Below are 19,965 nucleotides of genomic sequence, written 5' to 3' on the forward strand. Positions count from 1 at the left end.
CTTATTAGGCCACGGACCCCCATTTGAAAAGACATGCCAGGGACTCCAATAAGAGAAGATTTTTACAGCTCTAGCTGTGATTCTCAACCATTTTAATTCAAGGACCCCCAGTTTGACATGCATTAGGCTACGGTCCGGACCCTCATTCATTCTATCTCTGAGACCCCAATTTATATTGTAAATCAATGTTAATTTAACTCAGAGAGTGTACAAATGGAACCAAATGGACCCTAAATGGGTATGTAACTCACAGAGGGGTTCATTTGGTTCCTAACTATCATTGGAACTCCCTCAGGGACGCCTGGGGGTCCCCGGACCCCACTTTGAGAACCAATGCAATATTGGACATCCATCGATGGATAAAGCCAAGCCATTCATTTGAACATCTGTTGTTATAAGCAACAGTAGTCTAAAGTTGACTTGCAATGGAAATTCAGAGAATCAAGTTACATATCCCTTCCACTCTACTACATTTGCAAACAAGCTTTACAAAACAACCACCAGCTTTACTTTACATGAAACTAAAAGGCGCGATATTTTCACCAACACGAAATATCGACTGGATCGCCACAATCAAAGTTTTGTCTTGGACTAATAGGTTTGCTTTTTAGGAAGAAAAGTTAAGTAGGCTACTCCAACGTCGAAGCAAGTGCATGGTGCCACAAACCTGTCAGAAGGTGACCGGACAGAGTGTCATCCGTGCGGGTTGTTTTCTGTCGCCTGGCCGTAGTCTCTCGCTCTGTCTGTGTCTGTAGTCCTGTCCGACGCAGGTAGTGTCTCTGTCACACAGAGCGCCGATTCAGACTTCAGACAGAGTACAGTCAAATGGATCAGACAGGAGAAGGGGGGAAAGTGTGACGCGTAACGCGAATCGCTTTGCCAGTGTAGTATCATTCACAGGTGCCCGCCGTCCCTTCCTCCTCCAGTTATAACGGATAAGTTCATTCCACGCGTGTTGTTTTTCCCCTTTGCGATCGTATCTTGTTCTCAGCTGCCTACATGACAGGTTCAGTTAGACCCGTGGTGCCTGTAGGGACGTCACCGCGACCACACCCACTTGGACCCGAAACAGTATTATGTATGAATCAACCCTTTTAATTTCAAGGACCCAGAACCAGCTAGTGTAGTGCTTATCAAAGTGGGGTACTTGAGGGAGTTACAGGGGGTCCCCAGCTAAATGATTAAAGGAACCAAATGGCAAATGGACCCTTATGGGTATGTAACTCAGTGTACAAATCGAACCAAATGGACTCTACACTCTCATAGTTGAATTAGCATTGATTTTAGAATATAAATGGGGGTCCCAGAGATATAAATGCCATTAAATGGGGGTAGTAGCCTAATGAACGTCAAATTGAGGGTCCTTGAAATTAAAATGTTTGAGAGTCACGGCTAGAGCCGTAAAAATCTTCTCTTATGGGGGTCCCTGGCAAGTCTTTTCAAATGAGGGTCCGTGGGCTTGTCAATTTGGCGGTCCTTGACATGAAAAAGTGTGAGAAGACTGTGCTAGCCTACTCAAAGAACACTTTCAATAAGAAAGGGTTATTAGGTCAGTCATCTGACTCATCTCATATAAGCCACATAATATCAACAATCATTCAATCTATGTATATAACTGCACTAAAAACTACAGACTGGAAAGTAGGTTAATTGGCAAATTAACCTAATCAGCTGTCAGCTGCAATAAACAAATCAAACAATAACATTTAAAATTTTAAATAGCTCAACACAACTAATACCAGTAAGACTCCCTAATCGGGAGATAAGCGATGACCGCCAGGTCGCATGTATACACGCAGCCTCATGGTGGCGCTAGAACAGGGGCATGTAAGAAATCAGGGGCGAGGTTGTCAGTTGTCAGTTTGCCAGCCAAGGAGTGTGTGTGCAAAGTTTGGCATGGATAGGGACAACAGTGACAGAGATATTGAAGTCTGAGAGGGAGATTTTCTTGATTTTACCTGTCATTTCCCCTTTCTGTTTGCCTTCAAACACGGCCTCCATCACTTCAGTCATAAATTCTTTGTAACAATCTGAATTTTGAGGAAAGGTTGCTTCAAAATAGCTGTGTTTTGTGTCATCATAGTGGCATTTCAAATTGCCACCCTTCACTCTGTCTCTTGGCATTTCAGGCACATCGGTCTGGTGCTCTGAAGGTGAATGGGGGATTAATGCATCTTTGAATTGCCATTTTTCACTGTCAACTCATTTCTTTCACTGGCCAACTTTGAACATGCCAATTTGATTCACGTTCAAAATCTACTGCAGCTAACTGCTGACGAAACTAAATTACTGGCGGTGGCGAACTGCTGCCGAACCGAATGGGTAACTGGCAAGCGTTCTTGCATTAGTTGAAAGAAGAATGTTGTTATCGCTCTGTTTTCTGGCTGATGGCTCCTGATATTCTGATCAGGACTCATTACTTTATCATTATGCTAATCAGTTATACACGCCCGAGGTAACAGATCATGACTAAGACCAGCCAGAAAAAACTGAAAAAGCTGCCAAATGCACATTAAACAGATTATTTTGCAATACAAGCACTGTTGTATTATGGTGCTAAATAACACTTTAGTGCTTGACGTTACATGCTGTACTTCTTGGCCTACAGTAGGCCACTGTACCAGCGGCACAGTGCTTGCCAAAGTACCTGCAAGCTCAGTGTTATGTGCCATAGCATCAAGGCATTGTAATTTAAACTTCCTTAAACATCACTCTTAAAAAGCAACTGAAAACAGCAAGGAAGGTGTTCATGTTTGCAACACATGGCTGACATTGTTGTCAAAATACCGAACCCATAAAACAACTCAGATTTATGCAACTCATAATTATGGTGATAATGGTACAAAATGCCACAGTCAATGAGACACATTCTACAATAGTTTTACTTGAACAAACCAGTAAGACTCCCTAATCGGGAGATAAGCGACCGTCAGGTCGCATACACAAACTTTAGAAGGCAATGGTAGCCAATCAGGAGGGAATATGGGAAATGGGACAGATCCACTTTAGAGATACTGTGTACCGCTTTGCGTGATTTTAGGGCGAAATCTGTAGAAGCAGTGTCCAAAAATGTGTTGTGCAAGAATCGGCCTCATGATGGCGCTAGAAGAGGGCCATGTGATAAATAAGGGGTGGAGGTTGTGGTTTGGCAACCAAGTAGTGTGTGTGTGCGCAAAGTTTGGAATGGATAGGGGCAACGGTGGTGGAGATAAGAGTAGGGCAAAAGTAACCTCGCCTACCAGGCTTTCAGAGAGAAAGCCTGGTGTTCGTTCACAACAGGCCGTTTGGTTTCCGCCTAAAGCGCGGAAACCACTAGAAGAAGCGGCGTCGCTTTGATTTGGTTCCCACCGTTTGTTTCCCCAATCCCTATTAAAATGCTCGAGTAGCCTAGTGTGGTCTTGCCGGTCGCTAAAAGTTGGACTAAAACATGCATATACCAAACTAATTTTTCAATAGCGAAACAAACCAGAAAAGTGAAGTGATCCCAGACTAGGGCAAAAGTGTGGACAGACTGGCTGACAGACTGATAGACAGACAGACTGACAGACAGCCCGGTGGAGGTTTTGATCAGTTAAGATTGGCAATGGGATACCTAAAATACAGTGTGTGTGTGTGTGTGTGTGTGTGTGTGTGTGTGTGTGTGTGTGTGTGTGTGTGTGTGTGTGTGTGTGTGTGTGTGTGTGTGTGTGTGCGCGTGCGCGTGTGCGTACACTATACAGGATCAAAGAGTAGTAGCTCACATCCAACCCCTTGACGGTAGGTGCTGGCACCGAAGTGAACTAAGATCAAAGAATAACAGTAGAGCCGCTCACTGAAGCCCTCTTTGCCAAACCTTATTAAATCATTACAGAGAGTGACGTTTTGAGCCCATGCTCTTCTTCAGACACAGGTGCGTGTAGGCTACACCAAGTAGACACCCACGCAATATGCAACTCTCTGGAAGAAAACACCAAGCAATGCCTGCTATGCCATCTATGAGATTCATCACACATTGATTGGGTAGAAGCCTGCATGTCCAAGAAAACTTTCCCTCTTAATTAAAAAAAAACAATGGCAGATTTAAACCTCTGACCCTGAAATGACTTCACTGTTTAAGTATCCCCCTCTGTTCTCCTTTAAACGGGGAAAGAACCTGAGAGACCAGCTTGTCAATTCGGACTACCAGTCTCCCAAGGTCTCACTTCCCAAAGGGGAATTATTCTTGTGGCAGTTGTGCCCAGTGTGTTAATACACACAAGACCACCTATTTTAATCACCCTCATATATACGGACAAGAAGTTTAAGATTAATAATGTAATTACTTGTGTTTCCAGTTCCACCCATGAGGTGTATATGATCAGATGTCCGTGTGGTTTGGCATACATTGGCAAAACTTCGAGACAGTTGAAACAGAGAATGCGCGAACATAAGAGCTCTATCCGGAGAAATTACCGTGATTATCCAGTTGCTATTCACTTCAGACAAATTACTTCTTATTCACATACTGTCTGTCCCTCTTAAAAAGTGTTAATTCAACTCAGACATTTTAAAAGTTTCTATCTTTACACTACATTAAAATAGCCATTTGGTCTGTCGCTATAAGTCTTCTTCTCTCTTTGTGCATGTCTCCACCTCAGTCCCTATCTCTGCCTCTCCCTCTCTCCCTCTCTTATTTGGTCTTCTGCATCTGCCTGCTTGTCTCCGTCTCATCTCTCTGCCTTTCTCCCTCATTATCTTCTGATTCAACCTATTAGTCCTTAGTCATCCAACAAGACGTAAGATTGCATGTCATTTACCCTCCCTCCCTCCTTGAAACATCCTTTCACCACCCTGAAGGACCACTCGTGAGCTTTTTCATATCAAAAAGTGCAGATTGGGGGCGAAAAAAACGGGAAATTGGAATTCATTGGTACTACGTGTTCTCTCTTGTGTCCTCTTTCTACGGCGTTAGCCTTTGCTCCAAATCCACACAGACCTCCAAGAAACATGCAGAGATAATCACACACTCCCTTTTTTGAAACTTGGACTGCAGAGCGAATAAGTGAAATGTGTGTGTGTGTGTGTGTGGGCGCTCGCACGTGAGAGTGGTGTTTTGACATAGGTTTGAGTTTTCACGCGTGCAGCAGCATACACTCGTACATGCCGTTTGGACATTAGGCCGTCTACACATCTCTGAGTTATCTCCAATTGCAGACAAAGTACTCAAAATAACACACCTTTAAAAGGTTTTCAAAAGTACAAATTACAGATATGAGTGCATCTCTGTAGAGATTCTGAAACTGTCACCAAAAAAAAAATAAAGAAAAACATTTATACACTTTAAAAAATAATTGCAGATCTTCCTAGAAATGTAAACGTAAAGTAAAATTCAGACACAAAAAAAATGTCCTATCCTACTCAAGTAAATGTACTTCATCTCTCTCCCTTTACCTCACTTTCTCCATCTCACTTCCCCCATCTCTGTCTGTCACTTCACTTCTATCCATCTCTCCGTCTGTCTATCCGTGTCTCTCTCAGCCCATATATCTCTTTGGCGCATTCTCACTCTCCGTCTCTCGAGCGTCCAAATTCTTTGCTCAGCGCTTCCAGCTGGCCATGTAGGTTAATTCAGCCAGCGCAGCAATTCTTCCCGTAATCATTTGTGAACCACTTCTATTGCTTCTCTGTGCTCCCGCTGCATTTGTAGTAATGACAGACAGGGAGAAGGGGAGCAGATTCCGGAGGCTTTCATCCGCCTCCGAGCTATTACCGCGGTAATAGACCACATATTCCACCTGCATGTCTCCTCCACTCGCGGCGTGGGGGGGTGAGGTCATGAGGGCCTCCGATGGATTATTAGCGCTGATATGAATCTATCCTCTGGGACCAGGGACATTCTGAGCAAGGCCAGAGCCAGCGACAAAAGGAAGGATTATGGTTTTGTCCCGAGGGATGTGTTTGTTTGCCTGTGCTGATGACATACTGTACAGTACACGGTCACGCTTGTGTTTACGTTACATCCTGGGGTATTTTGTCATTGTAATCTTTATTTATCCAGGCAAGTCATTCAGAACAAGTTATTATTTACATTGTTGGCTGGTAGGGCTAAAAAGATAAAAGGTTAAAAGAAACATGTAAAAGACGACAGCACACATCCAAAGATTGCCTATATGTAACGCCCGAGATTCGAACCCGGGTCTCCCACGTGAAAGTCCAATATCTTAACCGTTGATCCAAAGGGATGTCCCTATGGCATACATTGGCAACTGGCAGCCCGGGGGCCACACCTTCACTTAATGTGGCCCACAGGTTAATACCAGACTACTGGTTAATCCCAGACTACTGATATATTATTGATTTCAGCTGTTATAATTCCAAAGATGACCTGCTTTAATTCCATCAGTCTATATTAGTAGCTTAATGACTAGTATAGTAGTAATAAAAAGAATATATATATATATATATATATATATATATATATATATATATATATATATGTCCAATGCATTTGTCTTTAGATTCGTAAAGTTAACATGAGTATAAATCAAAATATTACATTTCAGGATTCCAATTCAAAAGAAGCAAAAATTGCCGATCTACAAGCTCAAAACGCATCGGGCTGCGATGCGTTTTGAGCTTGTAGAGAGCTTGTAGAGATACTTTTTTTGTACGAGATACTAGAATGACAAAGCATAGGACGTAACAATATGCATTGTGGCCCTCTGGAGTGAAGGTGGAAATATAGTGGCCCTCGCCATCATCAGAGTTGCCCACCCCTGCCCTATGGATAGCGGGAGACACTAGATTGTGTAAGGCCATCAGGCTGAGGCTGCTATACCTACAGACCCACTACTTACAAATACATGTTTACTGGTTAAATGAAGGTAAAAATGACAATGACTACATGCGGATAAAGGAACAGAGGCAAGGGGGGGGGGAGTGGGACTGAGTTACTAGGGCTCAAGGTGGAGGGGCCCTAGTAACTTTAGCTATTGAAAAATAGCAGATATACAAGCGAGCTTGTAGATCTGCTATGCTATTTTTGAAAAGTTGTGAAAATGTGTGCAAATCTTTGAATATAATGTATTTTTTAAGCAAACATTTGTAACTCAAATTTTGCTTCTGGGGGTTCCTTGGAACTAAACATTTTGAGATGGGGGGTCCGTAGCCAAATACATATCATCTTGGGGGACGGGGGTCCTTGACATGAAAAAGTTTGAGCATGGAAACATAGGTTTCTTGCACACATTTTCACAATTCTTCAAAAATAGCGGATCTACAAGCTTGCAGCTTGTATATCTGCTATTTTTCAATAGTTAACATTCATGGGGGGCCCGCAGTGAATCCTTGTACCCAGGGCCCAGAATTTGGTGTGACGCCCCTGTGTGTGGAGGAGGGAGGAAGGATGACATTGGGATGAGGATGCTGATGGAACTGCCAGGCAAGAGGAGAAGAGGAAGGCCAAAGACGAGTTTTATGGATGCACATGCTGTGAGAGGAGTGGCTGGAGTGACGATGCAGAAGTGGAAGATGCAGAAAACAGTAACGTTATGGAAACAGACAGGGGTGTCGTACACCACATTCTGGGCCCTGGGTACAAGGATTCCCCTGCGGGCCACCCTATGAATGTTCTTCATAGGGGGAGGGGGTTTAACCCATTTAGACTGGGAACGCATTATTACACGTTATTTTGTGCTTTAACTATTGAAAAATAGCAGATATACAAGCTCTTGAGTATTGCGCTTCTTTGAATATTTCAAATCCTTCGAAAGGTTTTTTTGAAAAACCTGTTTCCCATCTCAAAATATTTAGTTCCAGGGACCCCCCAGACGCAAAATTTGAGCTAAAAAATACATATATTCAAAGATTTGCACACATTTTCACGACTTTTCAAAAATAGCAGATCTACAAGCTTGCAGCGTATATCTGCTATTTTTCAATAGCTAAATAATTAAGGCCCCTCCACCTTGGGCCCTAGTAACTCAGTCCCACTTTTTCCCCCCTTGTGACGCCCCTGGAAACAGATAATCTGCAGTGGCGACCCCCGATCATGGAGGAGGAAGAGTCATACATTCAGGCAGGTAGCTAGCAGACAGGACATACAATAACTAGAAAATGCAGGTCTCTCTCCACGAGGATAGCCTACCCAGGGCCCGCAAACTTTGGAGTTATAAAACATGAAGCAGGCTGTTATAGCGTCACCATGAGGCTAATAAATGTTCTTCCTTGGCCTACTGGGAGTAGCATGCATTGCATACACAAGCAGTATGACAAGCAGTCATAGCAAAGCAGCAGCTGCCAGAGAGCAAAAATATGCATGGGACAACATCAATCAGCCGATAGACAAGGGTTAGGGATTGGGTCGGGTAACAGCTGCATGTATCAGTGGGAACGTTCATACCGTAATAACAGTCCTTGAAAACTGATTTGTCGTTCAAATTGTCCAGTTTTAGTGTTTTGTGTTCCAGTCTTTGGCTGACCGTAATGACAACAGACTGAATATTGTATTTGTTTTGGGAACTTTCAACAGAATATGATGATGCGACCATGTGACACAGGTGTGTGTGTTGGGGACAGACCCAGGAGCATTTATAGAAAAGCATGAACCAATATCGATTAGGGAGTCTTACTGGTAACTTTGACTATAAAGTGCTATAATATTCGTATGTCACTTTTTAAAACAGGGTTAGTTACAAAGTGCTGAACAGCAATTGAACAAATGAACATTACGACAGATAAGGATGGCCAGTTGACAGAGGAATATAGAGCAGACCGGATGGCAGAGTAAATATACTGTGTAGAACATCAAGCTTAAAGAGTGCATCCCCTTCTCCTCAAAATTGCATCCTTTCTCCTCAGCTGAGCTGAGCTGAAGAAAGCATTTCAAAAGATGGACTCTCTCTGCAACTGCCTACATCTGGACCAGGGACGTGCTGGCCATTGGGAAAAGCGGGACAACTCCCGAACGGCCGGTTCATTCCCGACCGGTCCAGGCCGGCCATTAGGAAAATAAAATAAAATAAAATGTCTGCCTTTGTTCCATTTTGGGGGCTGGGCGGCCAACAAAGTAAATCGTCACTGTCGGGAAGAAACCTCGTATCTCCAAGTTTCAAATTTATACATTTTTTTGCAAAGCAAAGCCCTGCTTCATCATACAAGGCCGTTGCACAAAAGTAGTGAAAACAGCAGATCTACAAGCACACAACGCCTCGCACCGCAAGGCGTTGTGTGCTTGTAGATCTGCTGTTTTCACTAGTTTAATCATTTTTAAAATGATAAATACAAAACAAACGGTTTTGGACATACAAGGTTTCCACCCGACAACGACAAAATATAAATCATGTACAGTAATTGGCCCACTGGCTTGTCACTTGTCATGATCTGAAATGGCAAATCTTTGAGTAGCAGCTGCGCTATAGAGAGAGATCTCTCTCTATAGCACGCAATGAGGGGCCTCTCCAACTCTTTTTTCCCGGGCTGAATCAGGGGCCCAGCACGTCCCTGATTTCTGGACTGTTAACCATAAAAGCTTTCTGGGGATGACAGTTCATTGGACGAGCGAGTCCAGTCTGCAGCGTGAGAAAGCTGCTGTGGCATGCAGGGGGATCAGTGGGAGGGAGACACAGATTTACCCATATACTGTAATGTTGGCGGCGTGGAGATCAAACGGGCCCATTCGTTTTGTGGACTTTCACAAGGTAACAGTCACTGCAACTCCTTGTTCCTTGTTCTTGTGCGTTGACAACACACAAATCGTGTTACTTGAGTGAACCATGAGCAACGTTTAAGGGGAAGGGTAGCGGTAATATTTTACTGAAATTAAAAAAGTAACTACTGCTAATCAGTAGTAATAAAGCTAGTAACTACTAACTATAGGAACATGCATATCCAATATCCATGAACACTCCAGGAGCTAAATGCCCAAAATGTAAATATATATATTGTATTTACATACTGTACATGTACAGACACAACCTTGAGGCTCTTCATAACTTAAGTAAAAGGCAAAACAGCACATTCAGATACAATCTAAAACTCCATTTGAACTTATTTGTTTTAGTGGAGGGGTGAAAGTAAAAGCCAATTTTAGATTTGACATTAGACGGCAATTTGCTGATTTGGTGTAAAAAGTAGTATGAGTAGCCTCATGACCTGTTCGGATGAGAGAGGTGTTGTTCTGGCTTAACGGTTGCACCCTATCCTGGAGGTACAGTAATTATAGAATCCAGACCCCAAAGCTTCCCAGCCGGCCAGCAAGGAAAGAACTGCACGGAGTGACGACGAGTGTAATCAATCCTAAAACAAAGCCATACCCGAACCTTACAACCGGCTAAAGTTTCCTTTTTTATGTCTTTGTGAGGATATCTTTGTGTTTCCAATGTTTGAAAGCATGTACTGTACACATAGACAATAGACATACACCCTAAATACACACCCAGACACGAGACACCTTTACACAAACACAGCCTTACACGCAAACGTACCCCATTTCCAGACACGCTAATAAATGTTAATGTCTGCAATAGTTAACTTTGTTAATTACAGCCAACTTTGTCAGTTTCACAACCAAGTTCCCCTCCAGCTTCAGACATGCAATCTGATCTGAGCCCACAACCAAGAGAGTGAGTGTGAGAGAGAGAGAGCGAGAGAGAGAAATAGAGAGAGAGAGAGCAGTGGAGTGTGGGAGTGGGAGAGGAGATGAGGAGTGTCTGCAGGGGTGACCTTGAACTCCTGTACCTCCAGCCTCCTGGAAGTCCTTCTCCTGTCCGGGTAATTTAAGATTCTTTCCAAATTCCCTGGCACAACTTGGACGGCTCTGCTGTCCTTGACCAGAGGGGGTTGAAGACCCGAATGCCATTTCTCATGGGGAAGATTCCACCATGTTTGTACCATAAGCTCCACAAACACACACACACACACACAATTCAATTCAATTCAATTCAATCCAATCCAATCCAATCCAAAGGGATTTATTGGCATGATAAAACATACATTTACATTGCAGAAAGCAGAAGTGTTCACAATACAATAAGATACAGTAAATCAATACGATACAATCTAAACAAAATATGTACAATTGAAGGGAGTTAAACAGTTTTCATGTATCGAGGTTACTCTATGCAGACAGAGCAGGGATATACACAATGATTAGTAGTCTTTAAGGTAGTTGTGTTACCTTTGATATACTCTCTCTCTATAAACACATTGCTATGCTCATGTATCTAATGCAGGAATTATATGTACTGCAGTCCAGTATAACAACTATTACTCGCTCCAAAAATGTCTGCTACATTCCTGAAATTTAAATATATTGTATTTACATACTGTACAGACATGACCTAGAGGCTTGTATCGATTACATTTTGTTCCTCTTCATAACTTAAGTATTATAAGGTAACACAGCACATTTAGAAACAATCGGAAACTCCACATTTTGAAGCGGAAAGAGTTACGCACGTAATGTTTTATTATAAGTTTGAGGTTTTGGGTGGGACGCATAATAGAATAGTTACAAAGTGTTTAATACAAGTTTGGTTTGGGGTGGGACTGAAGAGAAGAGAAGAGAAGAGAAGAGAAGAGAAGAGAAGAGAAGAGAAGAGAAGAGAAGAGAAGAGAAGAGAAGAGGGATAATGAGAGTGTAGTGTATATCACACCAGAAAAAACATACTTTTTCAAATGGGCATAAAATAAAGAATAATGAACAAATCTTTAAAGACATCTATCTGTCTTTTACAAGTTAACTCATTTAGTGCCCCTGAAATTAACGGATTATAAAGTCCACGACGCCACCTTCAGGCTGGCATCACCGCCGTTATCTTATTTTGAAGGCCAGAAGTCCACAGCGCAATCACTTCCGGTCTGACGTCATCGGGTCGTGCGCCGGAACCGATCCTTGTCCACGTGGAGTTGTGTAATGGCCGACCGGGAGCTTTTATAACTGTGTAACATAAGCGAGCATCTGCCTCCATCCTAGCTTCTAAAGTGTAGTTTTGAGATAATGGACATTAAAGATGAGATCCCCCGTCCACCTCAATGTTATGGATGGGACTATTTTGTGCTCGCGGAGCCGTGATGATGCGAAATCAGCGACGGATTTCGTCTCCGGACCTCCGCCCATTCTTCTCGGTAATGTACTCGCCATTACAGTAATATATTACTTTTCCCGAGATATCTCGTGAATGGCACTACATATACTCGAGTACATTTCACGAGACATCTCGGGAATGGCACTAGATGAGTTAAAGAGTGATAGCATAAGTGTTGTATAAAAATGTTTAATAAATACCTTGTTAAAACTAAAAATAAGTTGTGAATATGCAGCTGGCATAACATATGGGTGAAGTTTACTACATGACTGAGGAGAATTCAAGATTCAGTCAGAGTCTGATAAGTTGTTCATCAAGACATTCCAAAAAGACTTTCTGAAGTGTCCGTTATGGATACAGTAGGGCTAAAGTAGGTAAAAGGCTGTATTAATTGAAGCAAACAGATGGGTTGGTACAGTTATTAGTCAACATTCCATTAATGACTCATACTGATTGTGTGCATGATCACCCACACCCACACACACACACACACACACACACAACACATCTGTACACACACACACACACACACACACACACACACACACACACAGTACATGCGCACGCACGCACACACACTGTAACTTCTGCATAATACAAGGTGGTTGCCATGACACTCACCTCTTTTATCCCACCCACACTATTCCTGCAAAATGTACGCACAGTTGCACACACACAAAGGTATGCTCTCTCTCGCGCGCGCGCGCACGCACACACACACACACACACACACACACGCACACACACACACACACACACACACACACACACACACACACACACACACACACACACACACACACACACACACACACACACACACACACACACACACACACACACACACACACACACACACACACACACACACACACACACACACACACACACAGCCCACTCGAAACTGCTTGCTGGCTGATACCTTTAATTTCCTGTTTGATTACGAAGGCAAAAGAAGGTAATAAAGCAACAGAAGCTAGCCCGCCCCATGGTATAACTATGAAACCAGAAGCCTTAAGCGTTCAGGCAAACGGGAAGACTCCTGCATAGCATGGCAGAATAGCCTTAAGATATATAGAAGGGCCTTTTGTAATGCCAGCACGCCTATTATTCATCCCTAATAGAGGAAAACAAAAACTATTCCTAGTTCCTTTTTGACACCATAGCCGGCCTGACAAAAGGTCATGACTCTCAGGAGTAATAACTTCATGGGAAGTCAGTTTTTTATGATAAAATCAAGAAAATTAGAGATCAAATTGATGATCTATTACTTTTGTCTCCTACTGGTCTACACTTGGACCGTACGGCCTCATGGATGGCTCTGCAGCAGGCCAGGATTAACACCTCTGAGGGCCCCTGGGCACTGAAGCTCCAAGGGCCCCCCTCTAAGTACGCGCTACAGGGCTCCAGACTATCTGTTTTCAACATTTTAAAAAGTAGAGTTATAGTACTACTAATACTACATGGTCAAAACAAGCCATATCCTTCCCCCAAAAATGCTGCTGCTGCAGCGCTCATTGTGCGCTGCCAGGTAGGCAGCGAGCAGCCGAGCGCTGGTGGCTCATTGTACTATACACAATCGCACTAGCAGCAGCATTCTCAACAATAAAACACACAAAATCGGGGGGTTGGGGGCATCATTTAATGGATTAGATAATAACTAAATGGCTGGGGGTTTCTTTCTTTTTTCTTTTTTTCCCCGACTTTAATTTTCTTTCACCCTGGAGGGCCCCCTGATGCCAAGGGCCCCTGGGCACGTGCCCAAAGTGCCCATACCTAGTGTGTATTTGGACAGTCTCTCCCCAATCGAGCTCTCTGAATTCACCTCGATTACCACTCCCTCCAAGTCAACGACCTGTCTCCTCAATCCAGTCCCCACTAGATTACTTATAAAGGTCCTATAAATATAACTCATGTACCAGTGAAGTTACTCCGTGTCTTTTTGTTTTCATAGACTTATTGTAGATGCCAAACGCTGTCTTTCTCTTGTAAAAGAAACTGTTTAGGTTGATGATCCCCCAGTATTTTAGAGATGCAGTGTACTGCCCTGCCCTTGAACCCCCCCCCCCCCCACACACACACACACACACACACACACACACACACACACACACACACACACACACACACACACACACACACACACACACACACACACACACACACACACACACACACACACACACACACACACACACCCTCTTCAATTCAAAAGAAACCTTGCACTTTATTCCATTCTGTTCTATCCTCTCAGTCTCACTATCAGATAACAGCACATTTATTTTGCAGCGCTCTGAGGTTGTACCCAGGCGGCTGGCAGCGTACCAAACCGTGCCCCGACAAACCATGAGTGGTGTCTTAAAGCCCATTTCCCACAAAAACTCACTAACACCCACTAACATCTGGCTTTTGTCTTCTGTTTCTGAAAGAAACTCGCCTGGGCTGATGGTTTATGCCTTTTGATTGATTGATTCAGATATTTATTAGGGGTTTTGGATAGGAAAAAGTTCAGTTTCATGACAGTACACTGATACAATGTCAACTAAAAAGGAAACACGGGTAAGGCTTATTTGTTATGTTCCATTGAGATCCTTAATATCCTTATACCTCAGGAAACTATGTGTAAACGGTTAAACCCAACCTTATTCCTAACCTTAAACGGTGCCAAAACCTAACCCTATTCATAATCTTAACCTCTTTCCGGCGACTCTACTGGTTACCATTAGGAACGGCTCAGCATTCGACAAAATGACTGCAGTAACCACAGATGTGTATCAATGATAAGCAGTGATGGAAACACGGCACCCAGGTAGACACATGTTCGCCACACCATGAGAGTGCAATGCAGTATATTACAGTACAGTAGTATTTGCAATTTTGACATTTAGCAGACGCTCTTAATCCAGAGCGATTTACAATAAGCAAGGACAGCACAAGGTAATACATGAAATTCAAATGCATAGAAATAGTCATCTAGGCCTGGGCCACAGGGTAGTGGTCCAGGTACCTAGGCTGGTAATCCAGCCCTTGCAGCGTCGCAGGTACGAGTCCCGATCCTGACGACATTTTCTGCATGTCACCCCCCCATCTCTCTCCCCATTTCCTGTCAACCTACTGTGCACCTATCAATAAAGGCAGAGAAAAGCCCCAAAAACATAGGTAGACCAAGAAACTATCATGAAAGTCTCGTCTGCCTGCCTCCCTCCCATCACTGCATTCTCTTATCTGCTAGGCTGATGTCTTAAATCTTAAACACTTCTAAATTATTATGTTTCCTTTATCTCCATTTAATTGTGTTTTTTTTTTTCTCATATCTGCAATGAGGCCGATGTATCCTTGAATTTCAAACATTCCTATAACTAATCACTGTATTTTAATCCATGAATAAGTAGGATAGGCATCCACAAGCTTTCAGCTTCAGCCTATTCCTTTTGATCACATGTAACAATGACTAAGTGGATGTACCGGTATGACTTGTATAAATGTGAGTGATCAAATAAACTAAACTAACTAAAACTAAACTGCAGAGGCTTGCTCACTGCACTATAACTGTGACAGGAAACTAAATATTCACTATACAGTATAAAACCCACTTTACTGCGGTCCAAAACCGCTGCAGATGCCTCCTCGCCTTCTGTATCCATCTGTCTCAAGAGGAACATACCAGCTGATACAACAAAACAAACAAAATGTCAGTCCTAATGGAAACTGAGTGAAAAGGTGAAAACGCACGCACGCACGCACGCACACACTCACACACACACACATACACACACACAGTATAATGGCCTGAATTAATTGTTTGTCTGACAAGCATATCTATTGGGAATTCATATTAGCTCTGGTGAAAACACACTGACAGTAACACTATGTGGCACCGATTCAGCTCAACCTGGTGGGTGGTTGATAATAATTCCTTACAAGCTTTTTTTTCTCGCCGTTTGTATAAACATTTTCAAAAAATGTAAAATATTATTTGAACATACATTTTAAAGCATTTTCCCAAAGGACCACCTGTAATTACGCCATGGACGACAAGTGGTCCATGGACCACTGGTTGAGAAACAGAGTACGGTGTTAAAGACCGTAAACCGTGGGCATGGGTTATCCGTTTTCCAGGAATGATCAGTGACAAGGGCCTTGGTATACATTTGGGAAGTGTACTTTTGAGAAATGTGTTACTGTTCAGTGTCCTTCAAATGTAACATAACTTGTTTACGGTGTGGTTCTGAGAAGGTCTCTGTGTGTGTGTGTGTGTGTGTGTGTGTGTGTGTGTGTGTGTGTGTGTGCGTGCGTGCGTGCGTGCATGCATGCGTGTTAGCACTTTTTATGCAAATTGCCAGTCAGCCAGAGAAGTACCTCTTTTTTCTTCACATAACGTTTCACACTTTTTGAAATATTTAACTTTAATTTTGTAACAGTCAAGTCAATGGGGTGCTGCTGATCACGCTGAAACATTGGTATCATATATCATAGATAGACGATTAATAGTCTCGCAAGGCCAGACTGTTGCCTCCGCGATTTGGGCAAATGCTCCCAGCATACAGTCTGGCAAACGGAAATAGAAACGATGAGTGCGAGATAAAGCGGATGTGACGCAACCGCTCCCTTGGTGCAGTAGCAATAACATGTCCTACTGGAAGTTAAGTCTCCTTTCAATATTTCTGGGGCCGTTATTTCATCTTTCTCTGGTGTGATACTCGCCGTTCGGGAGCTGCCGTTCCAGACTCTATATAGCATTCGGAGATTGTGGAATAGTTGTCTGGCTACGCGAGACTAGACGATTAATGACATTCACATTAAGTCTGAGATCCTCATTGAAGCCACGCCGCTTACTGTATGTGGATCCCATGTGGAGAGAGTAATTTAATTAGCATTTGCAACCAGTGGTGTAAAGTAACTAAGTAAATTTGCACTGTATTTAAGTACAGTTTTGAGGTATTTGTACTTGAGTATTTCCAAATTCCAATACTTTTACTTCTACTCCACTACATTGCAGATCTAAATAATGGACTTTTACTCCATTATATTTATATGAAAACTTTAGTTACAGTTACTTTGTAGATTTTGATTATTATTACAATACATAAAGTACTACAAGCGATCTACAAGCTCACAATTTAATGCGTCGCGATTCTGCGCATTGTGAGCTCGTAGATCTGCTATTTGCAAAAGATTTGTATACATTTGAAAACTTAAAATGGGATATTCTGCATAATGAGTACTGATGACACCACTGGTGTTAATTCACCTGCCATCATATAGTTACTGATTACTGAATGACATTTTGTCACAATCTGCTAAATCAATCTAATCAATTTTAAAAAACGATTTAATCAAAGTTTTTTTCAGAAATAGACAATTCTAAAATAGACGATATATAAGCTCATAACATGCCCCATTTTGATGCATTGTGAGCTTGTAGATTTTTATTTTTTTATTTTTTTTACATTTGAAAATGTTTATCTACAGTATAATGACATGCCCAAAATTCATAATTGCCAATACCGATGTCGTCACAAGACAAATAATGATATGTCCAGATCGATGTATCAGTCTTACTCTAGTCGTATTTAGGGATGGGTATCGTCTGCAATACTTTTAATGGTATCGATCGCATGACATCGATACTATCGGGTATCGGTTCATGTAAAAACGAACGATACCTCGTTTCGATACTCTGGAACGCACCCCTGGCCGGTCGCTTCTGTAACAGTTGGGCTACTGAGAGTTTAATGACTGCTTTAGTAGGCTACACTCGTTACTGTGGAAAATAGCCGACAATAGCCTATAATGTTTATTATTATGATGATTATCCAATGTCTATACTCTCCGCTCCGCCACACTGTGTGATCATCATCATCACCTCTGCTCTACCGCAGCAGCCAGCGAGTCACCACTCTTTCCGTGTTGAAGTTAAACTTAAATAAAAAGTATCGAAAATGGTATCGAAAAGGGTATCATATCGATTCCCAGGTATCGAAAAAGGTATCGTATCGATTCAAAGGTGAACGATACCCATCCCTAGTCGTAATGTGGCATACAGTACACTACATATGCTTTTTGGACCATCCTGCTTTGCACACATACAGGTACAGGCAAGTTTCCCTTTGAGCGCAGTGGTTGTTTATAGTCCCTCGGGGTCTGCTATCCGATCTGCACTTATTTGGGAGAGATTTGTAACAGCTGAACCATGGTAACCTGTTGTTTTAATGGTCTGTGAGTAGCAGACCACTTTTACTAGTGGTCTGCTACTCACAAGACACTTACTGTACTTACAGCAACAGCAGTAAACCTGGAGAATGTATTTCTCTTTCATTGACACATACAGTACACAGACAGACAATCTGCCGTCTTCATTGATTTCAGGGACTCTCTAGGTTCCTTTATGGGGGTCTAAATTGACCCTTACAAGTCTGTAACTTTGACAGTGTACAAATGGAACCAAATGGACCCGTTCAGGTGCAATTGGTTCCATTTGTACACTGTCAGAGAAATAAACAAAACTACTTCACTACTCACCAAACCAAAGGTAGTTTTGCGTTGTTGTAAGTCTATTCTCCGCGGTGGTGAGCCCCTCAGCACCCCACCTACTCTGTAAAATAAATTATTTTTGCAATGAAATAAAACGCACACACCTCGAGCCACCCAGCGGCCACCGCAGATACAATGGTTCACAACCCGGAAATAAGTGGTGGTCGAGTTGGATGCACTTTATTTCATGCCAAAAATAATGTATTTTACAGAGTAGGTGGGGTGCTGAGGGGCTCACCACCGTGGAGAATAGACTTTCAACAACGCAAAACAACTTTGGTTTGGTGAGTAGTGAAGTAGTTTTGTTTATTTTGACTGAAGTTGAGCCCTCGTAGGGGCTGAGAAAAAGCGGTCTATTCATTTGCCGACGGGTCTGTCAGAGCGTCACTGGAGGTGACACGATGGACCAGAGCTACTACAGGATATGCACACATGCACGTAAACAGACTTTTTACACCCCAAAGTCCATACACACAAAAATCACAGATGCCTTTTGGGGGTAAAGTCCTTGTGTGCAGGTGGACACGTGCGCAAGTGCACACAAGGTGAAACAAACGCACGCACGCACAAATGCAATGCACAAACCCCGGCCCGCACAAACGCACAAGCCACCCCAAGAACTTTTCCCTGCTACACTTCTCTCGAGTCTCGGAGCTTAAGCTCGAGGAGTGGAAGCTGAAGGGAGCTTATGGGATCTCTATCTCCAGAGATGAGCCCCAACCATCCATTTAGACTCATTAATTCAGGGACTGATAGAGTAAACACAGGTTTTATTACACCACAGGCCTGTAACCTGAGAGGAATGTTTGCTCACTTTTAATAAATGCTCTCTTAAAATCCCGAGGGCTTTATGGGAGATGGTAGGCAGAGGAAAGGGGCTGAATATTCATGCAGGCAAAACAAACTTTTTGTTCCAAGGAGAAGTATTAGGATATAACTTTCATTTGACTCCAAGCTTTAGTGGTGGATCAACAGTGAAAATGGAGAGTTTCATTTTTACAACTCATTGTCCATGCATGTGTCTCTGCCTCTAACAGGTCTGCGAGTTGTCCTGTATGTACTGTATGATTTGTGCTGTATGAAGGCCTTAAAGGAGTGTAAATCCCTTCCTTCCTTTAAAACGGCACTGAAAAGCCATTTAGAGAAAGGCTGCTACTCGAAACTGGTATAAGAAAACAAAGCCTATCCTTACCTCCCCCAGCTGGCCTTTCTATTGATATTTTTATGATATCTTCTGCATAGTACTGTCTGTCATTCAATGTTAAATGAGTTAAAAAGAGGACCTTAATTGAAACAGGCCATAGTCTTTTTTGAGTGTATCCTTTTTAGGCACAGTTTCAGTCATGAAACTGTGCCTTTTCCCTAGGCAAACTTTTAATAAAGTTTT

At 42.6% G+C, this 19,965-nt stretch overlaps 1 protein-coding gene and 1 long non-coding RNA gene across 3 annotated transcripts in view; both read right to left on the reverse strand.

Annotated features, from left to right (window-relative positions):
- Positions 1 to 954, reverse strand: part of esr2b (estrogen receptor 2b) — a 56,990-nt gene extending 56,036 nt beyond the window's left edge. Inside the window, exon 1 of one of the 2 annotated variants that reach the window (XM_080751337.1) lies at positions 668 to 954. The gene's annotated coding sequence lies outside the window, so the exon portion shown is untranslated. The remainder of the gene's footprint in view (positions 1 to 667) is intronic. The other variant, XM_080751336.1, reaches the window with a different exon arrangement.
- Positions 1 to 19,965, reverse strand: part of LOC308306375 — a 388,228-nt gene that overhangs the window by 56,036 nt on the left and 312,227 nt on the right. The gene's annotated exons all lie outside the window — the stretch shown is intronic.

This window comes from Nannobrachium achirus (assembly GCF_963921795.1).
Source record: "Nannobrachium achirus genome assembly, chromosome: 20".
Classification (NCBI taxonomy): domain Eukaryota; kingdom Metazoa; phylum Chordata; class Actinopteri; order Myctophiformes; family Myctophidae; genus Nannobrachium; species Nannobrachium achirus.